This window comes from Triticum urartu, chromosome 4, assembly GCF_003073215.2.
Source record: "Triticum urartu cultivar G1812 chromosome 4, Tu2.1, whole genome shotgun sequence".
Classification (NCBI taxonomy): Eukaryota; Viridiplantae; Streptophyta; class Magnoliopsida; order Poales; family Poaceae; genus Triticum; species Triticum urartu.
In genome coordinates this window covers 2,108,238-2,130,835 of record NC_053025.1, presented here as the reverse complement: position 1 = coordinate 2,130,835, position 22,598 = coordinate 2,108,238, and the positions used below count along the sequence as shown (strand labels likewise).

Sequence of the window (22,598 nt, the reverse complement as noted above, 5' to 3'; positions counted from 1 at the left end):
CACCGCTCCTGATCGACGACCTCGTTGTCTCCTTCGAGCCCCTTCTCCATCACGACATACCCGCGCTGGTCGATGCCATCATCGCAGATGCCCCTTCTCCATCACGCCTTAGAGCCGATCTGTACGAACTATGAACGCCCCCAGATGGTCAAGCTCTTTAGCCAGCATCCCGTAGCCTCATCAAGATATGATCGTGTCCAGCTTCGCACTCTCGCCCGCAGGGTGGAGAGAGACGGTAGGTCTTAATTTTTTATTGTGTGGTCTCCTTCCTCCTTTATCCAGATAGGGTTTGGGGTGGTGGTCGAGTCCAGCGAGCAGCCTCATCTCACTCGACTTCCACAATCTCACCCCTGGTGGTATCGTCCCTCCCGTGCTTGATTTTGGTTCCCATGGACCATGGTGCTATCTTCCCTCCTGTCTCCCTCCTTTGATTCTAACCTGGTCTTCTTTGATGCGTTGTCTTGGTTTAGATTATGCAAGATTAGGTGATGTTGTCTACCCACATTTATAGAAGTGGATCGCAGATGCGATGTAGCAGAGAGAGGGGCCTTGAGAGGTGAGCTGCTGCTGCTACTCCTCTGTGTGAATTTTGAGTTTGCTAACCACATGTACCATGTGGTTGCTGCTACTCCTCTGTTATTACACATCTAGGGGAAATAGCCAGGGAGAGAGAAGACTATGGGGGAGAAAAGAAAGGAGAGGAGTTAGCCAAGATTCAGGACAAAATTCGTCATCTTTGAGCTGAAGCTTTTGCCTCAAAAGGTAACTTTCTGATAGTCCCTAGAATATGGTTTGATGGATGGATTAGAATAATTGATGCCTGGTTGATGCAATTGCTAATTAGGTACTGGAAACAGAAGACTAACTTTGACAACTAGGCTTAAACTGTCGATAGTTTTGATATGACCATAAAATCAAAGTTGTAGAGGATGTCGATAGATTTCTAACAGTATCTTATTTGCACAATTCTTACCAACTGATTGAAAGTTACAGTCAAAACAAGTTTCGCCCGACAGTCTTTTAATGGTCACTGACTCACTGTACCCCAGGTCCGTCCCAACAATCTAGAGCCGCACGCTCAAGGTTCAGGAATTTGGAAAGCACCAACACACCCTCGCTAGAGCTGCTCTGGTATGCTTTTTTTTTTCATATACCAAGTTTGTGGTGTACGCTTATTCCTTACTTCATTTACAAGCCGTTTACACCAATCCATTTATATCTTGCATAGAATTAGCATACTGATCTATATTCTTTTGTTCTGTTTCTTTCAAGGTCCTTTGCAGGTTCCTTTGGCAAAGTGTTGCTGGTTGTCAACATGATTAGATATACTTTCTGCCACAAAGGTTCAGTTTCTAACGAAGCAGTCCAGCAAGTAAAGTTGTATTTATCTTGATGTAGTCAAATAAGATTTTGTGAGTTACTACTCCAGATATGCTACATGTAATAGACATGCATGTACGCATGTATTTAACCATCTAGAAAAGAGGCTGTATTCCTGTTGAAAGCTATATTAAATCCTAATTTTTGACTCTTCGGATGAAATGAAGGTGAGGAACGGCATCTTGCATTGACTGAAAAAACACACTTAATAAATATTTTAAATTTTGCAGTAGTTACGACTGTCCGAGCGGAATAAGAGTGAGGGGTGAGAATGAGTGGGATGGAGATTGGGGTTGGTTTGTTTAGTTAGGCTGAAAAGGACAAAAAACGTGGCCCAACGCAAACAAGCAGGTGTCTGTTTTTCGTTCATCCGCGACCCATTCACGTCCCAAATTTGAGCCGGATTTGTGTACAAACGGATAGGGTATGCCAGTCGGGGCACGACGCACGCCCATGTCCTCCCATTGGTATGCCGGGGCAGGACGCACGCCCATGTCCTCCCATTGGTATGCCAGTTGGGGCACGCCCTTTCCCCTTCCCTCCCACCACCCCCCTGCTCCGCCCTCCCTTCAAGGCCCAACATGGTAACAAGCCGCTCACCCTTACCCATTGGTTGGACTATCATTTGCAATTGCCCCAAGTACAAGGAGCAATATGCCACCCAAAATAAGAATGGAGGGTCGGCGGCCGTGGTTGAGCATGAAGAAGGGGAGAAGCGGCCAAGGGGCAAGACCAACTCCAAGGTGGACGAAAAGCATGACACGGCGACATGTACTTTGCAAGAAACTTTGCAAGGCATGATGACCCAAATGCAAGCAAGGGAGGAGAGGAAGCGCCAAGAGAAAGAGGAGCAAGTACCCTACCTTGAGATACAATAGAAAAAGCTCGAGATTGAGGAGAACGTCCAAACCAAGAAGCTCGAGATTTGAGGCGACCAATGCAAAGACAAAGTAAAATAGGTGGCACTCACTTTCACGGCGAAGGAGGTGGAGATCATGACCGTGGACTTGACAAAGATGTCCCCGAGGAAAAGGTCGTGGTTCAAGAAGAAGTAAAAGGAGATGCTCGAGCTAGATGATTGAGCTATGACCAAGAGCGCCATCATTTTTTGTATGTCAGCTTGTGTGCCGACATGAACTAGGGATGCGATGCAAGAACTATGGCCCTTTTTTGTGTGTTGGCAAGTGTGTCGGCCGCTAGCACTCTGGTCGGCAAGAACTATGGCCGCTGGCATGTCTATGGTCTTGCCTTAATTTTAGATTTCAAATATCTTGCAAAAAAACACTACAGCCGAACGAAATGGGACGGCCGGTTGGGCACACCGGCCAGATTTGGTTAGCCGTGGCCAGACACCACCCCTTTGGTCGATCCTAACAGACAGAATCCACACAAAACGGATGCTCATTTAGGGTCATGCATTGGAGTTTGCCTTTTGGCTGTCTGAGCGGAATAATGTCCTACTTTAGAAAATGTGGCAAATTGCATTTCACTAGAGATGGCTTTGCAGAAAATTTCATGAACGAGTTGTTCATATTTTTTTTCATCAAGTCGTAAATTTTTTTTGGTTAGGATAGAAGGGTAAATCCATTTGATGGTTGCTTCAAGGGTCTCCAGCGAGAAATGCCCTACTACGGCAGGAAACCGAGGGGGAAGGGGAGGCTCCGGCAAGAAATGGGAAAGGGTGGATCATGTGATGGAGTTTTTGTGTCCGGACCGTGTGTTGGAGCTGCCATGATGGATAATCCGGACGAAGGTAGGATTTTGGGAAGCCTGCTGGGCGCTTGTTTGATGTTCGAACACGTCCGGACGTATGAGGGAGAAATGAGCGTCAACCTTGAAGATGACCTTAATTACTTATTGGTTCATTTATACGTTGGAGCCCGTAGCAACGCACGGGCATTCTACTAGTATTATGAGTTTATGAGTTTTGATGTACCGAAGTTAGTCTGGAGTCCCGGATGTGATCACGGACATAATGAGGAGTCTCGAAATGGTCGAGACATAAATATTGATATATTGGACGGCTATATTCGGACACCGGAAGTGTTCTGGGTGATTTCGAAGAAAACCAGAGTACCGGAGGGTTACCAGAACCCCCCTGGGAGAAGTAATGGGCCATATGGGCCTTAGTGGAGAGAGAGAAGGGCAGCCAGGGTGGGCCGCACGCCTCCTCCCCCTGGTCCGTATTGGACTAGGAGAGGGGGGCGGCGCCCCCCTTTCCTTCTCCCTCCCCACTTCCTTCCCCCTCCTTTATATACGGGGGCAGGGGGCACCCCTAGACACACAAGTTGATCCACGTGATCGTTTTCTTAGCCGTGTGCGGTGCCCCCTTCCACCATAATCCTCGATAATATTGTAGCGGTGCTTAGGCGAAGCCCTGCGACGGTAGAACATCAAGATCGTCACCACGCCGTCGTGCTGACGGAACTCTTCCTCGACACTTTGCTGGATCGGAGTCCGGGGATCGTCATCGAGCTGAACGTGTGCTAAAACTCGGAGGTGCCGCAGTTTCGGTGCTTGATCGGTCGGGCCGTGAAGACGTACGACTACATCAACCGCGTTGTGCTAACGCTTCCGCTGTCGGTCTACAAGGATACGTAGATCACACCACTACTAGGAAAAGGCCTACTAATGGCACACCAGTTTTGCCTACTAATGGCGCATCACTGGTGTGCCATTAGTAGCACGCCACTAGTAATTTTTACTAATGGCGCACCACTGCTGCGCCATTAGTATCTGGTATACTAATGGCGCACCATCCAGTGCGCCATTAGTATATAACACCATGCGCCATTAGTGTGCCTCCCAGGGGCCATATTTAACCATGTGCTTTGGCACACTAATGGCGCACTGCGGATAGATGCGCCATTAGTATACTTGGCATACTAATGGCGCACTCTGTCTTGATGCGCCATTAGTATCCTTTGGCATACTAATGGCGCACTCTGTCTTGATGCGCCATTAGTATCCTTTGGCATACTAATGGCGCACCCTGTGGTGATGCGCCATTAGTATGAATATTTGGTTTTTTTACTTTTCTGATTTTGGCACAGGTTACAAAATATATTATTTGACAGAATATAGACAGTAGCACACAGCAATAGCAGATTCATCGAATACAATAGAAGATTAGTCTCCGAATACAATTCATCATATTAGTCTCCGAATTCAAAAGACCGAACAAAGATAAAACATTACAAGTCTCGAGAACGCGAGTATCGAGTTTGTCTTCACATTACAAGTCGATATCAATCATCTAAACTACCATCACATAGAAGAGAGTTGTGGTCATCACGATGAGCATCATCGCGATCAAACTGGTCTTCATCCGGTTCCTCCAACGCTCCCTCCTTTCTCCCGCTAGATAGCGGGTGTATCTAGATTCGGCCTCCGCCCTAGTGGTGTACCCTTTGTAACTGTTACCGCTGAAATGGTGAACCTGTCTCCGACACTCCTCCCAGTCGTCGTAGACTCCGGGAACCTTACCCTTGTACACGACATACGACGGCATCTCTACGCACAAGCCAAACAACAGACAATACATACATAAGCAATATATAAGTATGCAACAAAAAGATCGGAAGAGAAAAGCAAGACATTAATAGCACGATTCATGGTCCTACTAATAAATAGCATCGATTACATCTAAGTTGAACGACTGTCCAAACCAAAGAGACATACAATTCATTAAAGTTTAATTACTACATGAGCCAATCGATGTTTCAGAACTACACATCACTACTTTCGACTCGACTCATGGACAGGAGCATGGATAAAGCCGCCGTCTGTCGTGATGGTCATGAAATCGCGGGCGTTGTCAGCCTACATTTGTAGCATTCTATCTATCTCAATGTTGGACGGTTGATATCTGAGGAAGAACTGCCCCGATGTATGAAGGACATCTTGATGGATGATGTCCGCAAACTCTGACTGGATGCGAAAGAATTCTTGTCTGATGTCCGCGTCCTGGATTGCCGACAAGCTCGCGGCCCAATCTTTGAGATTATTTGGTAGCAGAAGGTGATGATGGTCCCTTATGATCGCCCGCATGTGATGGAGGGCGTAGTAGGCATCCTTCTGACCGCCAGGCGGCTGCTTGACGTAGCAGAATGTCGTATTGTGGGCGAACACGTGCTTGCCATACTTACGAACTGCCCTGATGAAGGTGTCTCCAGATTTGGTGTAGCCAGGGGGAACATCATCAAGAACTTTCTTGATATTTGTGTAGTCTATCTTGGAGTTACGGTTCGGGTCGAAATACGTGGCCATGGAATATTTCGGGCTTAAGAGGATGAGTGTGCAATGTGTGTCACTGCACAGAACACGGAATGTTAGAAAAAAAAGAACAATCGAAATCTAAGAAATCATATGTTACGGGGCGGTTAAGGGATGACTTACTCGGGAAAGTAAGGCACAAGGAAGTTATCCTTATCTGGGTTTGCCAGAATGACGTCTTCGAGGTGTGAACTCGCGACTTGGCGGTCCCCAGCGCTGCTCAAGAGCTTGGCACGCATGTAGAAGGGGTCGATGATCACGATGTCCGGGGTCTTGTCTCTAATGATCTGCATCTCCATACTCAGCGAAAACAGCCGAACGAAGGTGTAGTGCAGCGGATGAAGGTTGAACATAGCAAAGATGTCATCAAACCGCAGGACGATCGTACCCCCGATGGCGCCATCCACAAAGCCCTTCCCCTCTGGCACCTAGGCCACGAAAACCGGGTATGCCACATCATTCTCTCTGAGACGCCGCTTCTCCAAAGAAAGAACACTGTCGTGCAGACTCCGCATAGCACCGGTTGCAGCACTGAGCATATTTGTCGGTAGCATCGCCCTACCCGCCACATGCACCCTCCTCGAGATATCCTTAGGTGAAGGTGGCCCGTCCTGAGCACGGATCGTACTCGGTGCCGGCTGGCTCGCACCGGCGGCCTTTTTAGTCGGCCGTTTCCGGCCCTTCTTCTTGATCTGCTGTAATGGGACTGAGTTCTGCTCACAGACCGCCTTCTTGAGCGTGTTGGGGATGACAATATTTGTCACCTCCGCTATCTGAGGCTCGGTGAAGGCGGTAGCTGGAGGCGTCTCCTGAGAACTGAACGCCAGACGACGCCTGTTGCAATTGGGTTTCTCCGCCGTACCAGCTAGATCGCGGTCGTCTTGTTTGGGTTCTTGAGAAGGAGGCCCACAGAACTCGTCACCGTACCCATGTTCGGCAAAGTACTTATCGACGTTGGTAAATGTACCATCATCGTTGTCGTCGTCGTCCGGATCCTGTGCCATATGCATGTCCGGATCCTATGCCATAGGGATGCCCGGCATGTCCGGTAGCGTTGCGGCGTTCTTGCCATGGCTTGGCGCCGGCACGACTGGCGGTCTTGTCTGTGGGGTGGTCTCCCCGCCCCCAAACGAATCTGGCTCTTCGGCCAAAGCAGGGGCCAGCTTACGCAGGCGCTGAGGGTCATCTCATCTTCTTCATCGGCCCCAGCGGGTCGAATCGCAGGTAACAGCTCGTCGCAGCCTGGCAGCACCCGAACCACTTCAACCCTATACATTGTGGGTGGCATCGGATTACCGTGGAACACGGGGTTGCCCGGTTGAACTATTCTGCCCTTGGCGACATCGACCAACTCGCCGCCCACGAAGTGCAGGAGAGTGCAAGGAACGTCGGCGGCGCCCTGCGAAAACATGTAGGGCGTCAGGGATGCCCAGTCAAAGGCAAGGAGATGAAGTCCTCGGCCGAGAGGCTTAGTTACCGTGATGCCATCGAGCTCGGCTAATGTCGAGGCACCGCCAACGGCGGGCGTGCAACTGACGGAGGGGCCGCTTGCTGGCGAGGTGCCGGCCGGCGTACACCCGGGTGCATTAAGCTCCAATGCCGGCGTTGGAGACACCAATACCGCCGCCGCCAGAGACACCAATGGCGCCGCCGCCGTAGACACCAATACCGCCGCCGCCGGAGACACCAATGGCGCCGCCTGCGCGTTGTGTGAGTTGCTGGCCGTGAAGCTGGGAATCGGGGGCGGCCCCTGTTGGCCACCCGCAATCCACGTCGTTATCCCATGAATCAAGGTAGGCATAATGCCGGTAAGCATCGATCCCAGTTGTTGTTGCACTTGCTCTTGGACCATCTCCGGAATCCGCGCCACTTGCGCCTTGAGTGCTTCAACCTCGCGCGACTGGCTTTCCGAGCTGGTCTTTTTCTCCTTTCGCCCACCAACGCCATAATATGATGACCATTTTGTGGACAAGCCTTTGCCGGCCACACGACTAGCTGACGTCGGCTTATTGAGCTTATCCCTGTTTTTCATTACGTTCAATGCCCTATTCAAAGGGGTGTCGAAAGGGGAGCTCTGAGATGACCCCACGCTACTGCTTTCTTTGTCCTGCGGAAGGAACGTGAACCATTTAGAAATATTGGGGATTAATTAGAATGCAACCATATGGAGCTAATTACGCGGGGGTGTATTCCTTACCAGAACAAGCTCAAGCTCCTTGGTGTTCGGATCCGTGGTAAGCTCCTTTGTTACCGGGTCCTGCTTGTACCGGGCCCTGAGAAAGTTCCTGGTCTGCTTGTCACTTACTTCTCTAAGCGGGGCGGTAGGACTTGCTCGGCACGCTCCGCGTCCTCCTTGTCTCATACAGGCTCCGCCACTCTGTAACCGCCGGGACCGAGTTGGTGGACCCCTATGTTCAACTGCCGCATTTCTTTCCCCCACTGACTTGATTCGGAGGTTGCGGGGCTCTCGCACTTGATCTTGAACTCCTTGTAGTCATCTTCGCTCATCAAAGGATATTTCGCCTTGATCTTCTCATAACTATCACCTTTGTCAATCATTGCCTTCACCGTGCTTTTCCAAGTAGACAGGGCCGTTCTCATCGTCGTGAGGGAGGCACCGTTCACTTTATTACCCGAGAGGCGTGTGTTTGCGAAATCAGCGGGGAACTTGTATCGTTCGTGCAGCTTCATGAAGAGGAGGCCGCGCAAATTGCCTCAGTCCTTATGCCTTAGGTTCTTGGTGTTGATTGAGGCGGTGCTCCGGAGAATGCACCCAAGCTGAATCGAGTACCCCTTGACTACGTGTTTGGGTGTCGTCGGATGCCCGTCGGAGTTCACTTCAGTAAATTCCTCCCTGACGGTGCCGAGCACGTTCGGGCGCCAGTCCTTCCGTTGCCTCTTCGGTTGGCTGCCATCTGTGCGTGCGCCGCCATCATCAGTGGTGGCATCCGCGGCGCCATCATCAATGGTGTCATCCCCGACGCCACTAGGGGTTGTGTAGTCAGGATCGATGTCTTCCGCGGCATCCTCATAGCGGTGAGGTTCTTCCTCCAACTCCTGGGACAGCTCCCAGAATTGCTTGCCGCCCGAACCACCGGCCTCATCGTTGTGGGCCATGTTTCGCTCTAAATAGGAAAAAAGTTTGGTCAAAAAGTTGGTTATTGTCAAGGAACAAGATCATGGTCTCATCATTTAGGGTTTGTCGACACCGAGGCATCCTAAAAGCTAAGCTTTTATCATTTAGGGTTTGTCGATGTCGAGGCACCCTAAAAGCCTAAGCGTACATCATTTAGGTTCTCATCGACACCGAGGCACCCTAAAAGCCAAGGTTTCATCATTTAGGGTTTGTCGACGCCGAGGCACCCTAAATGCTAAGTTTTCATCATTTAGGGTTTATCGATGCCGAGGCACCCTATGTTGGGCCTAATCACTTGGCAGTAATCAGTTGGCTCTATTGCCACCTATGTTGGGTTTATCATCTAGGGTTTATTGATGCTGAGGAGAATTTCTAAGTTGCGCCTAATCACTTGGCTCTATTGCCACCTATGGTTTAATGCAGCAAGAATAAAGGGGCAGTTGATCCTACTTAATTAAGTACTAAGATACCCCGGCCCATGCATTAGTAGCAAGTACCTCATATGTCCGATTTTTAGCAAAGTCATGCTAAAATTCACGGAAAATTTCAGCATGACCTTTGCTGAAAATAGGACATATGGAGTACCCGAATTTGCCGGAACGGAAGTTAATCGACATTCCGGCAAACTCAAGGGCCTCTTGGGGTACCTGCAAAATCATCACGACACGAAGGGCCTCTCAAGGGCCTCAAGCAGCAGCGGCGTCTCCCAGGACCCCATTTTTTTGCTAAATTTCTTTGAGCAACAATCAGAGCAGAAAATTCAGCACCACAATGTGCCTCTACTTTCATATGGATGAAAAGGCCACAGACCATACGGTCCTCTGCTTGCGTATGGACAAAAATCAGCTCAACTTATGTGAGCTTCCATTCCAGATCTAATAGGCCACCCAACAAAAATTATAAGTCCTCACACCATCAACTATGAAAAAATTTGAGAGTATAAGTCTGGTTACATTCACCCAAGTCCAAGCGTAAAATTCTATCCAACATAGTATAGCCCACTTTGATAATTTCATAGGATTTAATATACCGAACGAAACCTGACAAGTGGTATGTGTTTTAAGTATCTACAGAACTAACTAGCAGCAGGTGTGCAATGACAAAATTCTGGAGTTATGCTATGCAATCTACAATGTAGTCTAAGGGGAACTAACTAGCAGCAGCTCATCTAGAACACATGTGAGTACTTCAACAGAAATAGCTACATCAGGAAGAAAAGAAGGAACATTGTCCCACAGTAGCAACGGCAGGTGTTCAATTAGTCAAGCAGCAGGAACACACAAGCAAAGCATGTGTTCATTTAGTGAAGTAGTTGGTGTGCCTGTACAAATTCCTCTACTGATACATGATACATGTGTCATGTGCATTGATCACTATAGCCTTGTTCTCTGACCAAACATCTTCATCTCACTACATGGACAGCGCAGTGTACTGTTATGTCCACTCACAGACCAAAAAATTGCAACCAATAACGAACAAATGCCTAACAGTTCCATGGAGCTACTGGATTAAGTGAGAGCTATATGCAGTTTTTTAAAACAAGTGAGAACTCCTACATGCTTGCCAGGCCATGAAAAAATGAGTGATGTTTCCATAATTATTTCTTAGAGTGAATACAGTACGTTCTCCAAAACTCAGCAAACAATATGCAGATCATTCTTAGTGTCTCTTGCTTTTGTGATAACCAAATAGCCACTAATAATATGCCATTGGGATCATCATCGCTTCAAAACATTTGTCTGGAAACAAAGGAATGTATAAACTGAATTTGCAGAATAATAAAGACAGATATGAGTTGCTAGCTATTATGAGGCACCAGATATGTCTTTGCTTGCTACAGTTGTGGTTCTGTGTCATTGATGTCCTAGGAGTTCTCTCAAATTTTACTAGCTCAAGTGTGATGCTATTTCCTGTTTACCTATGTGTGCCACAGTTACTTTGTTACATAATTACCCTTTCATAAACTAAGCAATTAACATGAGCACATAGTTACATACTAGTATGTTTCACACAAAAGCAAACAAATCTCCTGGAATGTGTCATGAAATTGAGTTTTAACCAACTGCCATATATAATTTTGCTATTAAGCACAGATCATTTTTGTTCAGGTTTCTTTTCCAGAAGAAGTATAAATCTGCTCCTAAACAAACAAGGCTGGCCCTGTGGCGACTTGGATAACAGCTAGCTACACTGACAGAGAGGAAGACGAAATCAAAGGGGGGGAGGGGAACCGGTGCAGCTCACCGAGAGGAAGATGATGGCGAGCTCGTGCGGGGCCGAGGTTGACGAGGTAACGCAGATCGACTGTGAGGCCGCGGTGGCCGGAGGTGGAAGAAGACCTTGATCCGCACGATGCAGAGTCGTCGAGCTCGAACGGTTGGCCGTAGATGACGTAGAATAACACTGCAGAGCTCCTGGACTCCTTGGTGGGGTGCGGGGACGACGGTGGTCGCGGGGACGATGCGGTGACGGGGACGACCTAGTCGGGTGAAGCAGCGCGAGGGGATGGGAAGTGGGGAGGTGCTAGGGTGTGGAGCGGGCGCGGGGGAGCCGGAGCGGGTGTGGAGCGGGCCGGCGGTCGTCGGAGTGGGTGTGGCGGGGGAGGGAAGGGGGATCTGGCGAGGGAGAGGGAAGGGGGGATCGGGCGAAGGGGTATCCAGCTAGAGGGGGGAATGTTAGTAATGGCGCACCCTCCTCTCGTGCGCCATTAGTAGTTTTTTTTCTGATAGCAATGGCGCACCCCCCTCTGGTGCGCCATTAGTAACTTTTTTTTCTGATAGCAATGGCGCACCCTTCTCTGGTGCGCCATTAGTAACTTCCTTTTTTCATTATTTCTTGTTGCATCTAATAATTTGTTTTTTTATCAAATTTGTTATTTTCATGAGGACTAGAACAGAAGATATCATCAATTTTTTTTAAATATTATTAAATTTGTTATTTCAAAATATCATCAAATTTTTTATTTAAAAATATCATCAAAAAGCGGGGGAGGGTGCGGGGTGTCGGCGGCGGCGGTGGAGCGGGCCGGGGGAGGGTGCGGGGGGTCGGCGGCGGTGGCGGGGAGGGTGGGTGGGGGCGGGGGGGGGGGGAGGGGGCGGGTGCTCGTCGGCGGCGGTGGAGGGGGATCGAGATCGAGTGTCCTCATGAATTCAAAAAGTGCGTGAAATTTAAAAATATTCATGATATCAAAAAGTGCCCATGAAATACAATCGAGAAATGAAGACTACGATTTAAATACAATCGATCTTAGCTAGCTATCTGTTCACAATCTTCTTGCCCTTCTTTTTCGCAAATGGAGTTCTTCTGTGGAACGGACGTCCTTTAGGTAGGGTGGTCCTGCTTCTTCTTGTGGTGTGTGCTGCTACTTCATCGTCGTCGTCATGTTCGATCTTCGGGTCGCCGTACTTGTCGAAGTCTTGCTCATTGGCTACTCCATCCATTCCGATGATCTTCCTTTTGCCTCTCCTCACGACAACACGACTGGGCTTTGACGGGTCGGTAATGAAGAAGCATTGGTCCACTTGGGAAGCCAGTACCCATGGCTCATTTTTCGCGGTGACGTTTGCGCCCGCGGTCTTGGATTTGGCTTCGGGTATAACCATGGTGGTGAAATACCGGTCTTCTTTTAGGACGCTCTTGGCCCATCTGACACGGAACATCGGGACCTTCTCTCCAGCGTAGCTCAGCTCCCAATCTCCTCGATCCTTCCGTAGTATCTGTCCTTGTCGTTACCGGTGTAGGATTCCATCGTTACCCCGGAGTTCTGATAACCATCGCTCTTCATGTCCTTTTCCTCGGTGTAGAATGTGTAGCCGTTGATATCGTACGCCTCATAGGTCATCAGGTTGTGCTCGGCGCCCTGTGACAAGGCGAATATGAGTTTTCTTCCGCGGAAGAATCCTCATGTAAAGGGTACGACAGAAGCTTCTGCTTGAACCAACGCGTGAAACATGAGTTGTGCTCTTTGATTATATCTCCGTCCGTCCTCTGTTGGCCTCGGTCATTGTACGTCTTCTCAATAAAGGTTTTGTGCTCTACCACCCAAGGATCGACCACGTCTATGTGTTGTAGGCGCGACTAGGTTTGCTCTTTCAAAGTCGGCGAGTCGACCCTCGAAGTCGACATGCATTTCGCGGCGACCCTCACGGTGACCCCATCCAGCGAGCCTGCCGAGGTGCCTGTTGACGGGCAGACCAACGGGGTTCTCGATGCCTAGATAATTCGTGCAGTAGGAGATGCACTCTTCGGTCAGAAAGCCCCTGGCTATGCTTCCCTCTGGACGTGACATGTTGCGAACGTATCCTTTGATGACACCATTCATCCTTTCGAACGGCATCATGCTGTGCAGGAACGTCGGCCCGAGTTGGATGATATCGTCCACGATATGGACCAGCAAATGCACCATAACGTCGAAGAATGCGGGCGGGAAGTACATCTCAAGCTCGCATAGTATCACCACGATCTCTTCCTGTAGCCTTCTGAGTTGCCTCACGCCAACAGACTTTCGAGAGATGACGTCGAAAAAGTTGCATAGGCCAAATAGGGTTTCACGGACGTGCGCGTCCATGATCCCACGGATTGCAACTGGAAGTATCTGCGTCATCAGCACGTGACAGTCGTGAGACTTCATCCCGCTGAACTTCAGCTTCGCTGGGTCTAGGTATCTGCTTATCTTCCCCGCGTAACCGTAAGGAAGTTTTACTCCTACGAGGCAGGTGAAAAACTGCTCGATCTCCTCCTGACTTAGAGTGAAGCACGCGGGAGGGTAGTCATTTCCGGTCTTCTTGGCCTTTTTGCCTTTGTGACGACTTTCCGTGTCCTGCTTCGCCTCATCATCATCATCATCATCATGATCATCATATATAGCGTGAAGCTCCTGCCTGATGCCCATTGATTTCAAATCTGCCCTTGCTTTCGGCCCATCTTTGGTCCTCTCTGGCATGTTGAGCAGGGTACCAAGCAGACTCTCGCACACGTTTTTCGTGATATGCATGACATCAAGGCTGTGAGGCACACGGTGGATCTTCCAGTACGGCAAGTCCCAGAAAACAGACCTCGTTTTCCATACCTTCAGCAGCGGCTCTGGCGCCTTTCGCTTCTTTCCCGGCTCTGGCGCCTTTTGCTTCTTTCCCGGCAGTGGGCAGTCTTTCCAATTTTTCAACAGCTCGTCTATTTCCTCGCCGCTCCTCGTACGCGGGCGTCCTCGGGGTTCGGTTTCACCATCGAACAGATCCTTGCGTTTTCTCCACGGGTCATCGTCGCGAAGCCACCTTCGATGTCCCATGAACACGGTTTTCGAAGACCCGGGATCTCTATCTAGCTGGCGATACGTTGTGTCATCCATGCACCTGACGCATCCAGAAAATCCGTGGACCACCTGCCCCGCGACATATCCGTAACCGAGATAGTCGTGCACCGTCGTGAGCAGCGCGGCTCTCATAGGGAAATATTCTTTCTCTGCGGCGTCCCATGTATTGGCTGGCGTTTTCCACAGCGTGTCAAGCTCCTCTTTCAGCAGCCCCAGATACAGATTGATGTCGTTCCCTGGTTGTTTCGGTCCTTCAATTAGCATACTCATGTGAATGTACTTCCTCTTCATGCACAACCAGGGGGGAAGGTTGTACATCCACACAAACACAGGCCAGGTGCTATGTGTGCTTCTCTGGCTGCCAAACGGATTGACTCCATCGGTGCTCGCGCCCAGCACGATGTTCCTTGGATCATTCCCAAATTCTGGGTCTTCGAAGTTCAACGCTTGCCACTGGCTCGCATCCTTAGGGTGACTCAGCATCTTGTCTTTTTTATCTATCTCCGGATCATTTGCGTCATCTTCTCGCTTCTTCTCCTCCCTATCCGCGTGCCAACGCAGGAGCTTTGCTACCTTAGGGTCCGCGAAATACCACTGCAGACGAGGAGTGATCGGAAAGTACCACACCACTTTTTGAGGAGCTTTCTTCCTCTTCTTGTATCGAGTGACGCCGCACACCGGACATATGGTAGACTCCGCGTGCTCATCCCGATAAATGATGCAATTGTTCATGCACACATGGTATTTCACGTGCAGTAAATCCAGAGGACACACGATTTTCTTCGCCTCCTCCAAACTGGTCGGGCACTTGTTCCCCTCGGGAAGACGTTCGTGCCAGAATGACATGTTCTCGTCGAAGCATGCGTCGGTCATTTTGTGTTTTACCTTCATCTCCAGAGCCATGAGCGTTACTTTCAGGCGGGTATCCTCGGGCCTGCATCCTTCATACAATGGAGTAACCGCATCTAACTCAAGTTGATCCATCTTGGCTTTCTCTCGGGCGGCAGCTCTTGCGTTATCCATCTGCTTGAGAAGAAGCTCTTGAATATGAGGGTCCTGCACCCAGCCCATCGATGGTCCAGCGTCGTCTGCTCCGCCGGCATCATCATCTTCATGATCATGCCCGTCGACTGCTCCGGCATCTTCCTCATCATCATGTCCTGCATCTTCTACATGATGATTGTGTACAGCATCACCGTCGTGATCATCTCCTGGGGATTCTTCGTCTTCTCGCCCGCCCGAGCCGCGGTGGTTGTCTTGCTGCCCTTCCTCATTTCTTGCCCGGCCCCCATGGACGACTTCGTAGTCATCTTCATCACCTTGCCACCGATAGCCATCCATGAAACCACGCAAGAGCAGGTGGTCCCGCACCTGCCCGGATTCCGGGTCCGCAATAAGGCTCTTCAGCTTGCATCTTCGACACGGACATCTTATCTCCGTCTCATTCTTTTGAAGCATCTCGGCCTTCGCAGACCTCAAAAACCTATTCACGATGCCTTCGGTCATCATGCGGACCATGGTCGCCTGCGGGGTAGAGCAAAACGATATTTTAGAACCAAGAAAAAATTTGGCATGACTTTCCCTAAAAATAGGACCAAAAAGAATGCTTAATGCCAAAATTCTCGCCGAAACGGAAATGAATCAACATTCCGGCAAAATATTGGCAACTATCGAATTTCAAATACCGGTACACCTCCAAACACAAACACATATGCAACACCACAAACATATGCAACACCACGAACATACATAGATCTAGCTAGGCCATAAAAAGTGCATGTGCACATTGTTGTAGGGAGAACAACATAAATATAGCTTCCCCCCTTACTTACCTATCAAAACAAGGTAATTTAACCACTTAAATTGAATGAATCTATGGTGGAAATGAGGTGAAAAAGAGGAGGCACCCGAGACAAAGAGGAGGTGGAGAGAATGAAGTGGGGAGAAAGTGAGTGTGGGTAGGAGAGGCTGTCCAAAATATCTTGTTGCTGCCCACTTACTAATGGCCCACCAACTCTAAATGCGCCATTAGTAATCCAGGTTACTAATGGCGCACCTCCTGGTGGTGCGCCATTAGTAGTTTTGCAAAAAAAAAATACTAATGGCGCACTGTCCCAAAGTGCGCCATTACTAGTTTAAACTAGTAATGGCACACGGTGGAACAGTGCGCCATTAGTAGTTTTGCAAAAAAGGGAATAAAAAATATAATAAAAAAACAACATTAGTGGCGCACTTTCCGGCTGGTACTAGTAATGGCGCACTGTATCTGTATGCGCCATTAGTATGTTTGGACAGGCGCACTAGTTAAAAAAAATTGATACTAATGGCGCACCCTGGGCCAGGTGCGCTATTAGTAGTTTCAACTCTAATGGCGTATCAGTAGGTGGTGCGCCATTAGTACTAATGGCGCACCGCTTGTCTGGTGCGCCATTAGTATCAATCCCATTTATAGCCCTTTTTCTAGTAGTGTAGGCTTTTCCCTAGTAGTGTGCTAATGCAGCAACACATAGAAAAAAGAGGAGTATATCTCATCACAGCTCAGGCATGTAAACATCATCTATATTAACATCATATTCATTGCGGAGCTCGGGCTCTCTGCATTCATCTGGTTTTGTAAAGTAATTTGTAAGGTTGTTGATGTTTCATGGTTTATTTCCATTGAGGATTATAGCTATGTTTGTTGCTTGTTTGTTCCCATTTACAATCCTGTAGGCTGCTATATACTATGCTCTGTTTTCTTCTTGTGTGTATTTGAGCAAACAAATTGATGAGAGAAATTATATCTTAAGTTTTCATCTTTCATGTCTTCTGTGAAAATTCAGTCCATCTAAGATGGTTTTCTCCCCCTATATACGGTGCACTACAGTTAATTGGATTGCAAAAATTCACCAAAATTTTGCAGTTTGAATTGGACTACAAAAATGTCTTATATATTTTAGTACAGAGGTAGTACACAAACATCTTATTATTTAGGGTTTAGGGTTTTGGTCCGACATAAATCTCTCTGTGTGTGTGCTGTTATATGATTATTATTTTTTACCTTTTTATGAGGGAATGATGCATTCCTTTTTCTGCGTCAAATCTAACATGGCAATGCTTTCATGTTTCAACCAGTGTATATTCATCTTCAAATATGAAGGATATCATCACATCTGAAAATAATCTCTAGCTAGGTTTTGTGCCAGCTTCTCGATCGACTGGAGCAGTCGCTGCTCCCGCCTGTGGATCTCTGCTACGCGCCACCAAGTCGCCGGTCTGCTCCAGCGACGCGGCGGCAGCGGCAATGGGAGGAACTGGTGGCCGCGCTTGAGGTTGAGGCTGAGGCTACATGATTATACCATGTGCTCTATTAGAGAAAATAGGTGGGAATGTAGAAATTCTATGCTTATACTTGCAACGTACCTTGGGTACCAAAGTATTATTTCTTGCTTGTACTAATCATCTCACCAAAATAAGTCAAAATATGTACGCACGAGAGCACTGATCGCCTCAGTGAAACAACTTCAGATACATCCTATAAATTGATTCTTCCCAGTCCGCATAGGCACCAACATCGACTTGCTTGTCTACACAGCCGCAGCAACCGAACATCAACAACAATAGACGGTTAGCCGCCACCAACACCAAACCCATGGCGTCCTCTCGCATCCTCCTCCTAGCCGCGATCCTCCTGGCCCTGGCTTCTATCCAAGCGCGTGGCCAGAGCATGCCGCCTTCGCCGGCAATGGCACCAGCACTAGCCGCTCGCGGTGGCATTGCAATCTGAATGGTGCAGTCGCACTTGGAGTGTGTCTTAAACTTCAACAGGGCAGGACAAGCCCGGCCGACAAGAACCAGTGCTGCCATCGGATCCAGGGGATGCAGAGCCCCGCCGACTGTCTGTGCATGGCCTTCCAGCTGGGTAGTGGCCTTATCGGCAGCATTCCCGATGGCGTCAATTCCGTGCTCGGCGTCTGTGGCATGGCCCGCATCCCCAACCTGGTTTGCTGGTGGCCTCTGGAACGGTCTGATCGGCCTCAGCCTCGCTGGTGGGCTCAATGAGTGCTGGCTGCAGGCAGGCTCACACTCTGACAGGTGTATCAGCGCACCTACATCACCAATAAAACATAAGTGCTGCCTAAATAATCTGCCATACTAGCCATATGTATGGGTTTCGATCCGACTTACTATGTATGCATACAGGTTTTCCAAATAAATAAGAATTTACGATCTACTTACCATACTTGTCGTGTGGGCCCATCTGACGACCAGTAAGTATTTATAGCACCTACAACCGCAAACATCAAAATCCGGCCCCCAAATGCATGCGGTCGCGCCCGGGCGCATACGCAAACAGTGATCGACAACACACACAAAATTGATTCAACAACCACAAACAGCATTTTCAAATCATCAATTTCGTATTATTAGATGCAACATAAAACTAATTGGGCACAACGCGTTTGGCTCCGCCCTGTCCATGACCCGTGGATGGCGGTGCCCCTCGAAGAGTTGGTGCGCTGGCGAGGTAGAGCAGAACATGGAACACACACCAGCTCAAGGGACTCGATTGCGACATGGCTAAGGCCGTTTGGGCTATGTAAGATGATGACGCAGTCATTTTGTTGTATGAAGATGAAAAAACCAATGTTATATATTCCCCGTCAGCTCTGAGCTGAGGCCACGACCCTGTAAGATTATTAATTTCAACTTAACCGTATTTCTGGCAATGCTTCTTCTTACGTATGTAGTCTCGTTATTGTCTTGTAGATAGGGTGCATCTTCGGCCTGACTGTGCAAACTAGTACCGGGTGTGCTGTGTTGTCTCAGCATCACGATCGTGGTGAATTGTTTCCTGGTGCTTCAGGACGGGTTCTCCCAAGGACATGATCAATAATACCACAATGAGTTGGGCGCCCAAGGAATGGAACACAAGACAGCTCAGCCTCCAAGGGCCGTCTAATTTCTCCATGCTGAACTAGCTAGCCTCAGTTGTGTTGTGAAACTTTGCCAAGCAAAGCTAGAAGAGGGAAAACTGCTAATGCAGCAACACACAGAAAAAAGAGAGGAGTATATCTCATCACAGCTCAGGCATGTAAACACCATCTATATTAATATCATATCATTGCGGAGCTCGGGCTCTCTGCATTCATCTGGTTTTGTAAAGTAATTTGTAAGGTTGTTGATGTTTCATGGTTTATTTCCATTGAGGATTATAGCTATGTTTGTTTTTTGTTTGTTCCCATTTACAATCATGTACGCTGCTATATACTATGCTCTGTTTTCTTCTTGTGTGTATTTGAGCAAACAAATTGATGAGAGAAATTATATCTTTAGTTTTCATCTTTCATGTCTTCTGTGGAAATTCAGTCCATCTAAGATGGTTTTCTCCCCTATATACGGTGCATTACAGTTAATTGGATTGCAAAAATTCACCAAAATTTTGCAGTTCGAATTGGACTACAAAAACGTCTTATATATTTTAGTACAGAGGTAGTACAAAAACATCTTATTATTTAGTGTTTAGGATTTTAGTCCGAGATAAATCTCTCTGTGTGTGCTCTTATATGATTATTACTTTTTTTACCTTTCTTGAGGGAATGATGCATTCCTTTTTCTGCGTCAAATCTAACATGGCAATGCTTTTATGTTTCAACCAGTGTATATTCATCTTCAAATATGAAGGATACCAACACATCTGAAAATAATCTCTAGCTACCTTTGGTGCCAGCTTCTCGATCGACTGGAGCAGCCGCTGCTCCCGCCTGTGGATCTCTGCTCTGCGCCACCAAGTCGCCGGTCTGCTCCAGCGATGCGGCGGCAGCGGCAATGGGAGGAACTGGTGGCCGCGCTTGAGGTGGAGCCTGAGGCTACATGAGTATACCATGTGCTCTATTATAGAAAATAGGTGGGAATGTAGAAATTCTACGCTTATACTTGCAACGTACCTTGGGTACCAAAGTATTATTTCTTGCTTGTACTAATCATCTCACCAAAATAAGTCAAAATATGTACGCACGAGAGCACTAATCGCCTCAGCGAAACAACTTCAGATACATCCTATAAATTGATTCTTACCAGTCTGCATAGGCACCAACATCGACTTCCTTGTCTACACAGCCGCAACAACCAAACATCAACAACAATAGCCAGTTAGCCGCCACCAACACCAAACCCATGGCGTCCTCTCGCATCCTCCTCCTAGCCGCGATCCTTCTGGCCCTGGCTTCTGTTCAAGCGCGTGGCCAGAGCATGCCGCCTTCACCGGCAATGGCACCAGCACCAGCCGCTCGCGGTGGCAATTGCAATCTAAATGGTGCAATCACACTGGGAGTGTGTCTTAAACTTCAACAGGGCAGGACAAGCCCGGCCGACAAGAACCGGTGCTGCCATCGGATCCAGGGGATGCAGAGCCCCGCCGACTGTCTATGCATGGCCTTCCAGCTGGGTAGTGGCCTTATCGGCGGCATTCCCGATGGCGTCAATTCCGTGCTCGGCATTTGTGGCATGGCCCGCATTCCCAACCTGGTTTGCCTGGTGGCCTCTGGAATGGTTTGATCGGCCTCAGCCTCGCTGGTGGGCTCAATGAGTGCTGGCTGCAGGCAGGCTCACACTCTGGCAGGTGTATCAGCGCACCTACGTCACCAATAAAACTGCCATACTAGCCATATGTATGGGTTTCGACCCGACTTACTATGTATGCATACTGGTTTATCAAATAAATAAGAATTTGCGATCTACTTACCATACTTGTCATGTGGGCCCATCTGACGACCAGTAAGTATTTATAGCATCTACAACCGCAAACATCAAAATCCGGCCCCCAAATGCATGCAATCGCGCTCGGGTGCATACGCAAACAGTGATCGACAACACACACAAAATTGATTCAACAGCCACAAACAACATTTTCAAATCATCAATTCCGTATTATTAGATGCAACATAAAACTAATTGGGCACAACGCGTTTGGCTCCGCCCTGTCCATGACCCGTGGATGGCGGTGACCCTCGAAGAGTTGGTGCACTGGCGAGGTAGAGCAGGACATGAAACACACACCGGCTCATGGGACTCGATTGCGACATGGCTAAGGCTGTTTGGGCTATGAAAGATGATGACGCGGTCATTTCATTGTATGAAGATGAAAAAACCAATGTTATATATTCCCCGTCACCTCTGAGCTGAGGCCACGACCCCGTAAGATTATTAATTTCAACTTATGTAGTTTCGTTATTGTCTTGTAGATAGCATGCATCTTCGGCCTGACTGTGCAAACTAGTACCGGGTGTGCTGTGTTGTCTCAGCATCACGATCGTGGTGAGTTGTTTCCTGGTGCTTCAGCCGGGTGCTCCCAGGGACACGATCAATAATACCACGCTGAGTTGGGTGCCCAAGGAATGGAACACAAGACAGCTCAGCCTCCAAGGGCCGTCTAATTTCTCCATGCTGAACTAGCTAGCCTCAGTTGTGTTGTGAAACTTTGCCAAGCAAAGCTAGAAGAGGGAAAACTGCTAATGCAGCAACACACAGAAAAAAGAGAGGAGTATATCTCATCACAGCTCAGGCATGTAAACACCATCTATATTAATATCATATCATTGCGGAGCTCGGGCTCTCTGCATTCATCTGGTTTTGTAAAGTAATTTGTAAGGTTGTTGATGTTTCATGGTTTATTTCCATTGAGGATTATAGCTATGTTTGTTTTTTGTTTGTTCCCATTTACAATCATGTACGCTGCTATATACTATGCTCTGTTTTCTTCTTGTGTGTATTTGAGCAAACAAATTGATGAGAGAAATTATATCTTTAGTTTTCATCTTTCATGTCTTCTGTGGAAATTCAGTCCATCTAAGATGGTTTTCTCCCCCTATATACGGTGCATTACAGTTAATTTGACTGCAAAAATTCACCAAAAAAGAAGACGTTTTTGCAGTTCGAATTGGACTACAAAAACGTCTTATATATTTTAGTACAGAGGTAGTACAAAAACATCTTATTATTTAGGGTTTAGGGTGTTGGTCCGAGATAAATCTCTGTGTGTGTGTGCTCTTATATGATTATTACTTTTTTTTTACCTTTTTTTGAGGGAATGATGCATTCCTTTTTCTGCGTCAAATCTGACATGGCAATGCTTTCATGTTTCAACCAGTGTATATTCATCTTCAAATATGAAGGATACCATCACATCTGAAAATAATCTCTAGCTAGCTTTGGTGCCAGCTTCTCGATTGTTAGACTCTGTATATACTGGGCCTACATGTATTATAGTTGTAATTGTATTTGTACATGACTAGCACATATGCCCGTGCGTTGCAACGGAAGATAAAATAGTATGCATTTAAAGTAATTGAGAATTATATGTACAAGAAAAACCCTATATGCACACCAAAGAAGGAACATTTAGCTTCTCGGCTTCGCCACGTGTGAAGGAATTAATCCGCTATTTTTTCATTCATTGATTGAGGACATATAAGAGTTTTGTTACGTCATCATACGCCAGAGAAGACCCATGAGTTATTC

At 47.9% G+C, this 22,598-nt stretch overlaps 1 long non-coding RNA gene across 3 annotated transcripts; it reads left to right on the top strand.

Annotated features, from left to right (window-relative positions):
* Nucleotides 1-204: 204 nt before the first annotated feature.
* LOC125553308 lies at nucleotides 205-1,537 on the top strand. 3 transcript variants are annotated; one of them, XR_007304023.1, is made up of 4 exons: nucleotides 205-356; nucleotides 471-762; nucleotides 1,050-1,131; nucleotides 1,273-1,537. It is a non-coding gene; the product is annotated as an uncharacterized LOC125553308 (long non-coding RNA). The 3 variants fall into 3 exon arrangements; XR_007304025.1 differs by having other exon boundaries at nucleotides 213-353; XR_007304024.1 differs by lacking the exon at nucleotides 205-356 and having other exon boundaries at nucleotides 363-762.
* Nucleotides 1,538-22,598: the final 21,061 nt, after the last annotated feature.